The sequence below is a fragment of the Moschus berezovskii genome, chromosome 19, assembly GCF_049115385.1.
Source record: "Moschus berezovskii isolate FMDL1 chromosome 19, NW_MosBer_1.0, whole genome shotgun sequence".
In the NCBI taxonomy this organism is placed as follows: Eukaryota; Metazoa; Chordata; class Mammalia; order Artiodactyla; family Moschidae; genus Moschus; species Moschus berezovskii.
Genome location: NC_142478.1, coordinates 10,919,434 through 10,931,564, shown reverse-complemented (window position 1 = coordinate 10,931,564; position 12,131 = coordinate 10,919,434). Strand labels below are relative to the sequence as shown.

At 43.4% G+C, this 12,131-nt stretch overlaps 1 protein-coding gene across 2 annotated transcripts in view; it reads right to left on the bottom strand.

The window, feature by feature from the left end:
- The window catches only part of IQCM (IQ motif containing M), a 472,445-nt gene that overhangs the window by 448,182 nt on the left and 12,132 nt on the right, over positions 1-12,131 (bottom strand). The window lies entirely within an intron of this gene.

The following is a 12,131-nucleotide window of genomic DNA, read 5'->3' as shown; positions in this document are numbered from 1 at the left end:
ACTCCACTGAACAAAAGCAAAAGGCCAACGTCCCAACATAGAGGCAGAGGTTTATAACAATAATAAGAAATGTGACTGAGAGGAAAAAAAAAGCTCAAAAGCTTAATTGGATTTCTTAGTGCCAATAAAATTGACAACTACAACAGAAGGGGGAAAAAGGAAATCAAAAAAAGGAAAAAAAAATCCAAAAGAATCTACAGAACAAGTCAAAAAATAAGAATAATAAATGTTTTTCTTGAGTCACTGCTGTGAGAGGCCTTTCCCTCCCTGGGAGTCAGTCCACCTTACCTCCCTAGGATGCCCTCTAACACTGTGCTGATCTCTGGACCTGCTGTGGGGGCAGCTCAGATTCTAATCTGGTCCTACTCCTGTGTGTTCTTGCCTCCCAAGTTCACAGCTATCAGAGCTAGTGCTTTTTCTTTTGTGGGAGCTCTCAATGGCCTTCCATAGACACAGAGTCTGCCTAGTTGATCATGTGGATTTAATCTGCAGCTCGTGCAGTTGGTGGGGAGGTTTGGGTCTTCTTCCTTAACCACACTGCCCCTGGGTTTCAATTGTGGTTTTATTTCTACCTCTACATGTGGGTCGTCCACTGGGATTTAGTTCCTGAGGCTGCTCTGGAGGGCTTGGGTTTGCCTCTGCGAGGGCCAGGTGTGGAGGTGGTGCAGCTTCTTGGGTTGCAGGGGATCTGGCAGCACCAGGTACTCAGGGAGCTGGTGGCTAGGGGAGCAGGAAATATAGTGCTCTAGAAGGGTATGATGGAGAAGGCGATGGCACCCCACTCCAGTACTCTTGCCTGGAAAATCCCAAGGACGGAGGAGCCTGGTAGGCTGCAGTCCATGGGGTCATGACGAGTCGGACACGACTGAGCGACTTCACTTTCACTTTTCACTTTCATGCATTGGAGAATGAAATGGCAACCCACTGCAGTGTTCTTGCCTGGAGAATCCCAGGGACGGGGGAGCCTGGTGGGCTGCTGTCTATGGGGTTGCACAGAGTCGGACACGACTGAAGTGACTTAACAGAAGGGTATGAAAACCAGTATTGGCCAATACGCTCCAGTATTCTTGTCTGGAGAACCCCCTCTCTGACAGAGAAGCCTGGCAGGCCATAGTCCACAGGATTGCAAAGAGTTGGACACTACCGAAGCAACCCTGCATGCATAGACACAAAACTTTTTTTTGCCTGTGGCAGCTCTGCCCCCTTGAGGGTTGAGCATGAAGGTGGCACAGCTGCTTGGTTTGTGGGGACCCTGGTGGTGCCAAGTGTGCAGGGACACGGACTGCCTCCGCTGCAGGAGTTATGGCCCCATCAGTCTTTTTTTGAGCCTGTTGTAGCTGGTGATCAGAAGGTCCCTTTGGCCAGTCTTCCTCTGTAGCTCTGCCTGTTCAGGCACTTAGAGGGCTCCCTTGCCTGGGGTCCTTCTCTGTTGTTTGGCACATCAGGCATATAGGGGGGCCCCCCTTGCTGGGGTTTTACTCTGTAGATAAATGCATCAGTCACTCAAAGGAGCACCCTGGGTGGGGTCCTGCTCTGTAGTTCAGTGCATCAAGTGTTTGATGGGCCAGCCTGTATTGCTCAATTGCCGATGCTAGGGCGTGGGGAGAGAGAGGCTATGGTGATGGCTCCACCCCCTAGTATGGCTCAGCAGTATCGCCTTGCTTCCACGGCTGCCTGGTTTTCCTCCATCAGCATTTCCCACCACAATCTCCTCCCTCATCTCCCTTCAATATGTCTCTCCACAGTCAACAGCAGCCCTCGCCCTGGGATTGTTTCATAATCCCTAAACTCAAGCTCCCAGCTGCTGCACCTTCCAGGGGACCCTTGTCCCTGTCTGGGGTATGTATGGCTGCAGCAAGGACTGTCTGATTCTCATTTCATGTAGGCTGCCACAGATCAGCTGTTTCACTCTCAGCCTTAAATGTTTCTCCTCTGACTCAGACAATTGCCTTGATGTGGGGATCAGAGCCCTCTTTCAGTTCCTCTACCTCCCAAGGGCAGATCCAGTCCTATTAACACTCCCATTTTTTCCCCCTAGTTCCTTCATCCTACCAAGTTTTGCATGGGTCTATATATTCTTTTCCACTGGTCAGGTACTCCTGTCCGCTCTCAGCTGCTGTTCTGCATGCACTTCTGTGTCTGAAGGTGTGTTCCTGATGTATCCATGGAGAGAGACATATTCCACATCTAGCTACTCTTCTGCCATCTTTACTTTTTGAAAGTTGAGATTTTAATCTAGGTCATTGAACACCTATGTCCCATGGAGTCACTAAACTATACTGCTTTGTCAAAAGGGAAGAAATCACAAATTCATACAAACTGAAAAATCCAGGTAGCATTTGTTTTCAGCAAAGCTTGGATAAGAGGCTCAAACAATGTCACCAGGATTTGATTTCTCTGCATCATTCAGCTCATTCTTCCATACTGACTTTATTCTAGAATTCCTTGCTGTGTTCTCAGGTACCTCAAGCTCTTATCATCCATGCTGATTTAAATCCAATCACTCCACCTCTCCCAGTGGCCAAGGAGAATCAGTTCTTCTCATTGCTGTGCCCGAATCACATGCCAGCTCTGGAGTTAGAGGGTGGAGGGCCAGCCTTCCCCATTCTGCACAAACTCATAATGGGAGGGGCATTTCTCCAAAGTCAAATCAGAGTTCTGCCACCAGAGGTCAGTTTAAAGGATGTCAAGAGGCCCAAAATGACGAATGTCTACTGAAGGAGGATTTCACTACAAATAGGAAATCATTTATAGGACACCGTGAACTGCTCTCACTGCACTTCCTAGGAGAAGCTGGTATTATTTACTTGCACACAAAACTTTATGTACAATGACCTAGGGAGGACCCCAGGTATGCTAAGTTGCTTCAGTCGTGTCCAACCCTTTGCAGCCCATTGACTATAGCCCACCAGGCTCCTCTGTCCATGAGATTCTCCAGGCAAGAATACTAGAGTGGGTTGCCATTTCCTTCTCCAGGGGATCTTCCTGACCCAGGGATTGTCTTTTACATCTCCTGTATTGGTAGGCAGGTTCTTTACCACTAGTACCACCTGGGAAGCTTAGCCCAATGGAAAATAGGTCACTAGCCTCTGAACTCTTCTCTGCCTATGTTCCTTGTCAAATGCAAAACATGGAACAAATATACTTAATCAGAACATATCTGAAAGTCACTACTCTAGCCTAAGATTTCTGGTCTCCCTAAGTTGTCCTCTGGACTAGAAAGAAAATTAGTAGGAGGTAGATGTTTAGAAGAATGCATTTCTACTGTCTCTAAACTCTTTATAATGTTCTAATAATTCTCATAGTAAGATGCTATTTATTAAAAGTTATGAACTGTGGCTACTTCAATGTGGTAAACCATGTTACTCCAGAGGCATGGAGTCTTCTGTCTTACTTTAGGTCTCCATCCTGCACCTTTCCATTTCAGAGCTCACCAGGTCAGTCCAAAGAGAAAAAGCATAAGTTAGAATGGACTGTGATCAAGAAATTGGTTGCACAACTATATAATTATATCCATTTGCTAATTTTAAGAATTCTGTTGAACTTCCTTCAATAGCATAGACAAGCAAAAGAAAATTCCTGACAAGAAATGGAAGAAGCATAGATATCTGAGGCAGGAAGAAACTAAGAGAAGCAAATACTACAAAATGGCTCTGTATGATGCTCTCTAAAGATGTGATCCGAATTTATCCCCTCACTTAGAAATTACTGAGTCTGTTTTGATACAGGGAGGAAGACTAGTATATTTCAAGTTTCAAAGCTTCCAAAATCAAATTATTTTGAAATACCAAATTCAGTTTAACTTTCCACTTCATTAAAAAATCTCTAGTTTCCACGTTTCTTATAAATTGTTATGGAACCTGGTCTTCAGTTCCTCCAAATAATTTTGTGGGAACAAGTAAAAAACCAGTTTTAATATATTTGTTAATATCCTATGTATACTTAAAATCATCAAAACACACACAAAAAAAGATTTTATAAACATTGCTGATCAAAATACTGTTTGGTAATTTGTCTCCACTATGGGCAAACACAATAAACATGACACCAAGTCACTTTCCCTTATGGTTTTCTCCAGTACTTTCTAGCCATAGTTTTTTTTAAGCACTATTAAAATTTACTATGCCTTCATTTTGTATTTAAAGGAATAGATTTGTGATCTGAAGACCAAAGAACAAACACACACACACACACATCTATTCCTTTCCAAGTTGGCTAAGGGATAACCCAATATTCCTAAATATACTTGCTTGACATGAATATCGTGAAATCTTACTGAGATTAACTGAAATCTGCTTTCAAGTTTACATGACTCAAATTAGACCTCAGTATTTTTTGTTCCCAAGGGAATGGGTAAGCAGATGAACATAATGTAATACATGGCAACTATATTTATATTACAAAAACTGACTTTTACATGTGACTTTTAATTATCAAGACCCATAAGTTGCTGGCAGTATGACAACAGAAACTGGTTAAGCAGTGCTATAGAGTATCTATGTGCTCAGAAAGAAAATCATTTCATATTTTTTATTTTGCTCTATTAAGAAAAATACAAGCACGCTGTACATGCAAGCACAGGGAACATATTTACTAGAGATATGTGACATTATAATTGCTGCAGTGTATTTTTAAAGTTGATATCCTTGGATCAAATTCAAGGAATGTGTGGCCTGTCCTCACATAAGATGTTCAGCTTATCGAAGGGAACACAACTGAATTTTTCAGTGCAGCATCAGTGAAAGGCACACAGACGCCACACGCAGTACTCACTTTTCTTTCTAATCTCACAAACTTTAATCAAGTTCTAGAATTAATGCGATTGATATCTTCAATCATGCATCCATTCACATCGAAGTGAATATTGGGCATGTGTTTAAAAAATAGATCCAAGTTACAGACTTAATATACATTTTTGAGATAAGAACCTGGAGAAATAGATTGCAATTTTAATTCAAATATAAACTCTGAGATCAGCACTGCACAGCTGCATGGTGGGACACATGCAGACTTTGCTAGTAAAATGTCTCTGATTTCACCATAGCCTGTAATAGAAAGTCAGGAGGACCAGTGTCTTCCTTCACTTCTTTCTCACACTCTCCATCCCCTAAAACCTTGACCTCGTGATGATAACCAGTCAATCCTAAAAGAAATCAACCCTGAATATTCATTGGAAGGACTGATGCTAAAGCTGAAGCTCCAATATGTTGGCCACCTGATACGAAGAGCTGACTCATTGGAAAAGATGCTGATGCTGGGAGAGATTGAGGGCAGGAGGAGAAGGGGGCAGCAGAGGATGAGATGGTTGGATGGCGTCACCGACTCAACTCCAGCAGATAGTGAAGGACAGGGAAGCCTGGCATGCTGCCGTTCACGGGGTCTCAAAGAACTGGACACAACTGAACAATAACTAAAAAGGACAATCCCCCAAAAGAGACAGACCATCATAAGGAAGGCTTACCCACCTTCTCTAAGAGATCCTGAGAACTATTCTTCCTTTGTTCCTCCTATCTAAGCCTTTCTCCTCCCTGAATGAACCATGGGTAATATATTTCACACTCTCCCGATCTCCCTCCTAGCTGTTCATTTCCACTTCTTTGCTGGGTACTCCTCTTCCTGATCTCCAAATACTGGAAACTGCCAGGACTTAGTCCTTGGATTTTTTTCTCTACCTACATTTATTTCTTAGATGATGTCTCTAAGTCTATGATTATAAATAAAATCTACACCTCTATTGTCCAATGGAGGAGCCACTCATCATCTGTAGCTATTGAGTATCTAAAATGTGGTTAATCCAATTTCTATAACACACACTGGATTTGGGAGACTTGGGGTAAAAAAAACAGTAAAATATCTCCTTAATAATTTTTATGTTAACTATTAAATGATCATATGTTGATATATTAGGTTAAATAAATCTATTATTAAAATTAGTTTTACCTGCTTCCTTTTTACTTTTTAATGTGGCCACTAGGAAAATTTCAATTACAACTTTTGTAGCTCTTATTACATTTCTATTGGACATAGATCGCCACGTTAATGACTCCAGTCTTTCTTGGAAAGTGAAAGTGAAGTCGCTTCAGTTCAGTTCAGTTCAGTTCAGTCGCTCAGTCGTGTCCGACTCTTTGCGACCCCATGAATCACAGCACTCCAGGCCTCCCTGTCCATTACCAACTCCCGGAGTTCACTCAAACTCATGTCCATAGAGTCGGTGATGCCATCCAGCCATCTCATTCTCTGTCGTCCCCTTCTCCTCCCGCCCCCAATCCTTCCCAGCATCGTGTCCAATTCTTTGCGACCCCATGGACTATAGCCCACCAGGCTCCTTTGTCCATGGGATTCTCCAGACAAGAATACTTGAGTGGGTTGCCATTTCCTTCTCCAGGGGATCTTCCCGACCCAGGGATCGACCCTAGGTCTCCCGCAATGCAGGCAGACACTTTAATCTCTGAGCCACCAGGGAATCTTTCTTATGCACCCACAATTACATAATAGACTATTAGACAGTAGTCTAGAGTACAGTAGTCTAGTCTACTGGACATTTTCATTTATATATATGTACACTAAGAACCTCAACATAATGTGCCTAAATCTCAACTCTGGGTTTCTGCCTGTTCCAAAACTACATCTCTCTCCCCCATCTCAGAAAATGGCAATTCATATCTTTCAGTTCACCAGGCCTAAAGCCTAAGAATCACCCTTCCTTTATTTTTCTTTCCCTCACACTCTACCCCTAATCTTTGGACAAGTACTGACAACTTGCCACCAAAATATTTTTAAGAGATCATTTTAAGGACGTGCGTTCAGGGATCAGGAATGAAAAGGGGTGTGAGGGGGAGGGAAAAGAGTCTGATGCTGGGAGGGATTGGGGGTAGGAGGAGACGGGGACAACAGAGAATGAGATGGCTGGATGGCATCACCGACTCGATGGACATGAGTTTGAGTGAACTCTGGGAGCTGGTGATGGACAGGGAGGCCTGGCGTGCTGTGGTTCATGGGGTCACAAAGAGTCGGACACGACTGAGCGACTGAACTGAACTGAACTGAATGTCGACTTCCCTGGTGGCTCAGACAGTAAAGTGTCTGCCTACAATGCGGGAAACCTGGGTTCAATCCCTGGGTCTGGAAGATCTCCTGGAGAAGGAAATGGCGACCCACTCCAGTACTCTTGCCTGGAAAATCCCATGGATGGAGGAGCCTGGTAGGCTACAGTCCATGGGGTCGTAAAGAGTTGGACACAACTGAATGACTTCACTTTCAATGTAAGAATCCTTTTCTGAGTTGACAACCACAACAAGAATCTGGGTGCTTAATTATTTGGGACCTTCTGAGAAGCTTTACAGAACGTAACTGAGACCCTTCTGCTCTGGCAACGAAAGGAAGAAATATTTATCCACTGGCCCTCACCCTCCCTTCCCAGCTCCTCCTGCGTGAGAGGTGAGCCCATTCTTATAGGTGTCTCAAGACAGGAAGGTGCTGGGGAAGCCTGGGGCAGGAACCTCACCACAGCAAGGGCGGACACAGGAAGTGAGCCCAGAGCACCTCAGACTGTGTGAACAGGGTTTGCCAGAAATGCTCCAGAGAGCAAACGGTGTGCATCTCATCCCAACTCCCGTGACCAGTGGTGTCACATCAGTAGCTTGAAACTGGCTACGTGAGAGTACTTACAAATGGAAATGGGCAAATGTTGCACATGGAGGTTCCTCCCTCCTCCCCCACACCAGTTGTTGAACATTTCCTAGCGCCTCACTGACAAGGTTCTGCTTTTCTGACAGCTGCGGCTGACCTCTCTTCTGCTCCTCATCGGAACTGCAGCCACGCCTACTTTTTCTGCACTTTTGTGAAAGCACTTCTGTGCTTCCCTCACTTAGGCCATTCCATATAGACCCAGAACTCCAAGCAGGAATTACTCCTTGTCTGAGAAATTCCTTCCCATTTCTCATACCTTAGTTCAAATGACATTTCCTCTAGGATGCCTTTGTTGATCCCCAGACCTGGTCCAATTCACGTGTTGTATACTCTCAATCCAAATACAGGTAACAATTTAATCAATATCTGTTTTTCTAGACTACAAGTTCCATGAGGGAATAAGTCATGATCATTTTTTTTTCTCACTCATCAACCTTTGTATATTTGCTCCATGTCTGAACAAAAGCTTTTTGATCAACAGATACTAAAACCACTTTGATCACTCTCCCATGAATGAAACTGCAATTGTTTTAAGAATGTTGAAAAAGAGTCCTTATGCTTGAAAATGTGGGGTCTCATGTTGAGAGCCAAACACCAGAGAGACATTTTTCATGGATGTGTGGCACTTCCAGCTATAATCCATTGAGCCAAATCTCAATCAGATAGCTCCTCCTAACTACAAGGGAAGTGACGAGTGTATTAAAGCCAAGTACTCAGGAAAAAAAGGATATAATAAGCATCTAGCCAGTCTCCACATAGTCTACCCTTTTGCACATCAAATATCCATTCATTTTTATACCCTGACAGGACACAAAGGAGACAACCCAAAGTTCCACCAAAGCACTGCATCCAGTTCAGAGCCCAGGATCTCTGGCTGTTTGTAATCTTCTCCATCAGGCCCAAATGTGGCTCCTTCTGGTCTAGTAACAATGTGTACCAAATTTATAAATTATTTCCATCTTTCCCTGGAAGCACACAACATCCAGCAGTGGAGCAATCATTAGGCCAAAGAAAGTTATAGAATCCTGCTGGGGAGGCGCTGAGAAGTCCCCTGAGTAGACAACGATTCTGTTCTGAGAGGCACTCCCTTGTTCACTTCCTTAGTGCCCCCTGGATCCACTCTGAGAAGCTTTTCTTTGCACCTGGGCCACGTATTGCTGTTATTCTCCTTGGAGATTGTATAGCTTTTGTGATCCACTTCCATTTAAAGCTAGGTTATTTTACTCTTGAATATTCAATTAAATCAAGGTTCATGGTTTCTTCGGCAATGAAATTCTCTAAAATATTTTAACCTATTTTCATCCAATTCTGCACACCAATAACCACATTCAAAGCTCTTTTTTAGACACAGTTTCAAAATCTCCCTTGTATCTTCAATTCTTACCTCCCGCTTTAGTGTCTCAATAGTTAGTGCCTTTGGATTACCTGCAACCATGGCCTGGGTTGGTAAAAACATATCATTAATCTGATTTTTGGTACAATGATAAGTCTTAGCAGGTATTTTCTCAAAACCAAGGACCCAAATACTTGTTGCCTCTCTATGCGCTCTCATTTCTGCTTGCAAACCAGCCAATAGTCTTCTTAGTCCATCTCTTTTTTATAATAAAAACTTCCCAAAGGCAACCAAAACCACCAACCCATTTTAGTAATGCTATTTCCTCCCAACTTCTTCACCTAGAGCTACAAGCTCAGTATGTACACAGTTTAGATTGCAACTTATTGCTGGTGGCAGTTTCACCCTCACGTAAGAATGCATCTCCAACTCTTTAATTCAATCTGTTCCCATGGCGCCGCTTAGTACCCCTAAGCCCATGAATCCCACAGCCCTTCTCTATGTCTGATGTTCCACCTTACTATCAACCAAACCTAGATAACTCTGCTTCTCAAACATGTCTAAAATCTCTCCCTCACTTCTATCCCCAGTGCCACTAATGTAATGCAAGTCATCCTTGCTTATGAGAATTACTGTCTCCTCATTGGTCTCCGTGTCTTCAAAACCCATCCCACCTCACCTCTATGGCCACAACTTGTTCTCAAATGCAAATGTAATCACTGCAACTGTTCTGTAAAACATCTGGATTACATTTAGGTTAAATTTCAATGTTCTGCTGGTCTCATCTCTAAGTCCCCAAGCCTCATATCAGTTACTTAAAATTATTTTAGTTCCCTCAAGTACACTAGCACCACTTTCTCAGATACTCATTATGATGTAGATGCTGGACTCTCATAGTTCCTTTCTTCCTTCTTGAGTTAACACTTATTCATCCTTCAAAATTTGTCAGACTTTAAATCTCCTGGGAATCCATCCCTATTACTAAATCTGAATCAGGTACCTTTCCAATTGACTTCAAAACGGTAGCACTGGTTTTTATTACAGTCGGTCATACTATACTATAATCACCTATTCATCCTCCTTCATCCAACTGCACACAAATTACATATATGAAATTTGCAATTCTTGAGGGGAAGTAACATCTTTTATCTCTGTATCTCTCCCACAGTAAATAAATGTTGGTTGAACAATGCATGAACCCCACAATGGTTCATGTATGGCAGCGATCCCCAACATAAATCTTCAGTCTTAACCTGTTTCTTTCTAAGTAGCTCCATTTCCAATTTCCAACTGTTCATCTCCCAATGCATGTCTACTGAACATGTCTACAACTGAATTGGTTATCTTTCCCATTCCTGTCTCCACCTGCCCTAAATCTGCTTCTCCCTCTGAATTCCCTTAACAATACCTGTTGAGTTTTTCCGTCTAGAAACCTAAATATCTTTCTTAGGGAATTCTTTGGTTAAACAAATTGGTGATAGGCAGGTTAAAAACATTAAACAGATTTCTTTCCTGTAGCATTTCTGAGAGCTTTCAATATATTAATCTTCAATATGAATCTCCAAGAAGTAAATGCATTTTTCAACCTTATCTAACCAAAGAACCCTTGTGTCAAGGTGAATCACTCACGACTAGTGTTCTGAATACTACACTGAGAAACACTGCAATAAATCCCTCCTGGACACTTCATGCTTCACTCCTGCCCTTCTTTAGGCCCTGCCATCTCTTACATGGACTATCTCTTTCCTGGGCAGTCTCCTCTCGTCTCTCTCTGCCACCATTCTCTCCACAGGCTCTACTACCAGTTTTACTTTTCTTGACATAAAGAAGTAGTCATACTTCACTCCTTTCCCATCTCCCAGCTTTAATATCATCATTGGTTCTGAATATTCATGGGTCAACTCCTGGGTCTGCTATTACAATCGCATCAAAACCTAGTCTCACCCATCTCTACAACTTCAGTTCAGTTCAGTTCAGTCGCTCAGTCGTGTCTGACTCTTTGCGACCCCATGAATCACAGCACGCCAGGCCTCCCTGTCCATCACCAACTCCCAGAGTTCACTCAAACTCATGTCCATCGAGTCAGTGATGCCAACCAGCCATCTCATTCTCTGTCGTCCCCTTCTCCTCCCACCCCCAATCCCTCCCAGCATCAGAGTCTTTTCCAGTGAGTCAACTCGTCGCATGAGGTAGCCAAAGTATTGCAGTTTCAGCTTTAGCATCAGTCCTTCCAATGAACACCCAGGACTGATCTCCTTTAGAATGGACTGGTTGGATCTCCTTGCAGTCCAAGGGACTCTCAAGAGTCTTCTCCAGCACCATAGTTCAAAAGCATCAATTCTTCGGCGATCAGCTTTCTTCACAGTCCAACTCTCACATCCATACATGACCACGGGAAAAACCATAGCCTTGACTAGACGGACCTTGGTTGACAAAGTAATGTCTCTGCTTTTTAATATGCTGTCTAGGTTGGTCATGGAGAAGGAAATGGCAACCCACTCCAGTGTTCTTGCCTGGAGAATCCCAGGGACGGGGGAGCCTGGTGGGCTTCCGTCTATGGGGTCACACAGAGTCGGACACGACTGGAGTGACTTAGCAGTAGCAGCAGCAGCAGGTTGGTCATAACTTTCCTTCCAAGGAGTAAGCGTCTTTTAATTTCATGGCTGCAATCAGCATCTGCAGTGATTTTGGAGCCCCCAAAAATAAAGTCTGACACTGCTTCCACTGTTTCCCCATCTATTTCTGATGAAGTGATGGGACCAGATGCCATGATCTTCGTTTTCTGAATGTTGAGCTTCAAGCCAACCTTTTCACTCTCCTCCTTCACTTTCATCAAGAGGCTTTTGAGTTCCTCTTCACTTTCTGCCATAAGAGTGGTGTCAGCTGCATATCTGAGGTTCCAAATCTCTCCTTCCCCAAGACATATCTCTTTCTCTTGTCCTTTAGCTCTTCCACTGATTCAAATGGCCTCTTCTGTTCCCACCTACCTTTAACGAACTTCTCCTTAAAAACCATTTCTAATGAGATCCCATCTGAGAAATTTTCCCTCTGGCATCTGGTTGGTTACTCCTCAGTGTCTCCATAATCACGTGTACCAACTGTATGACAG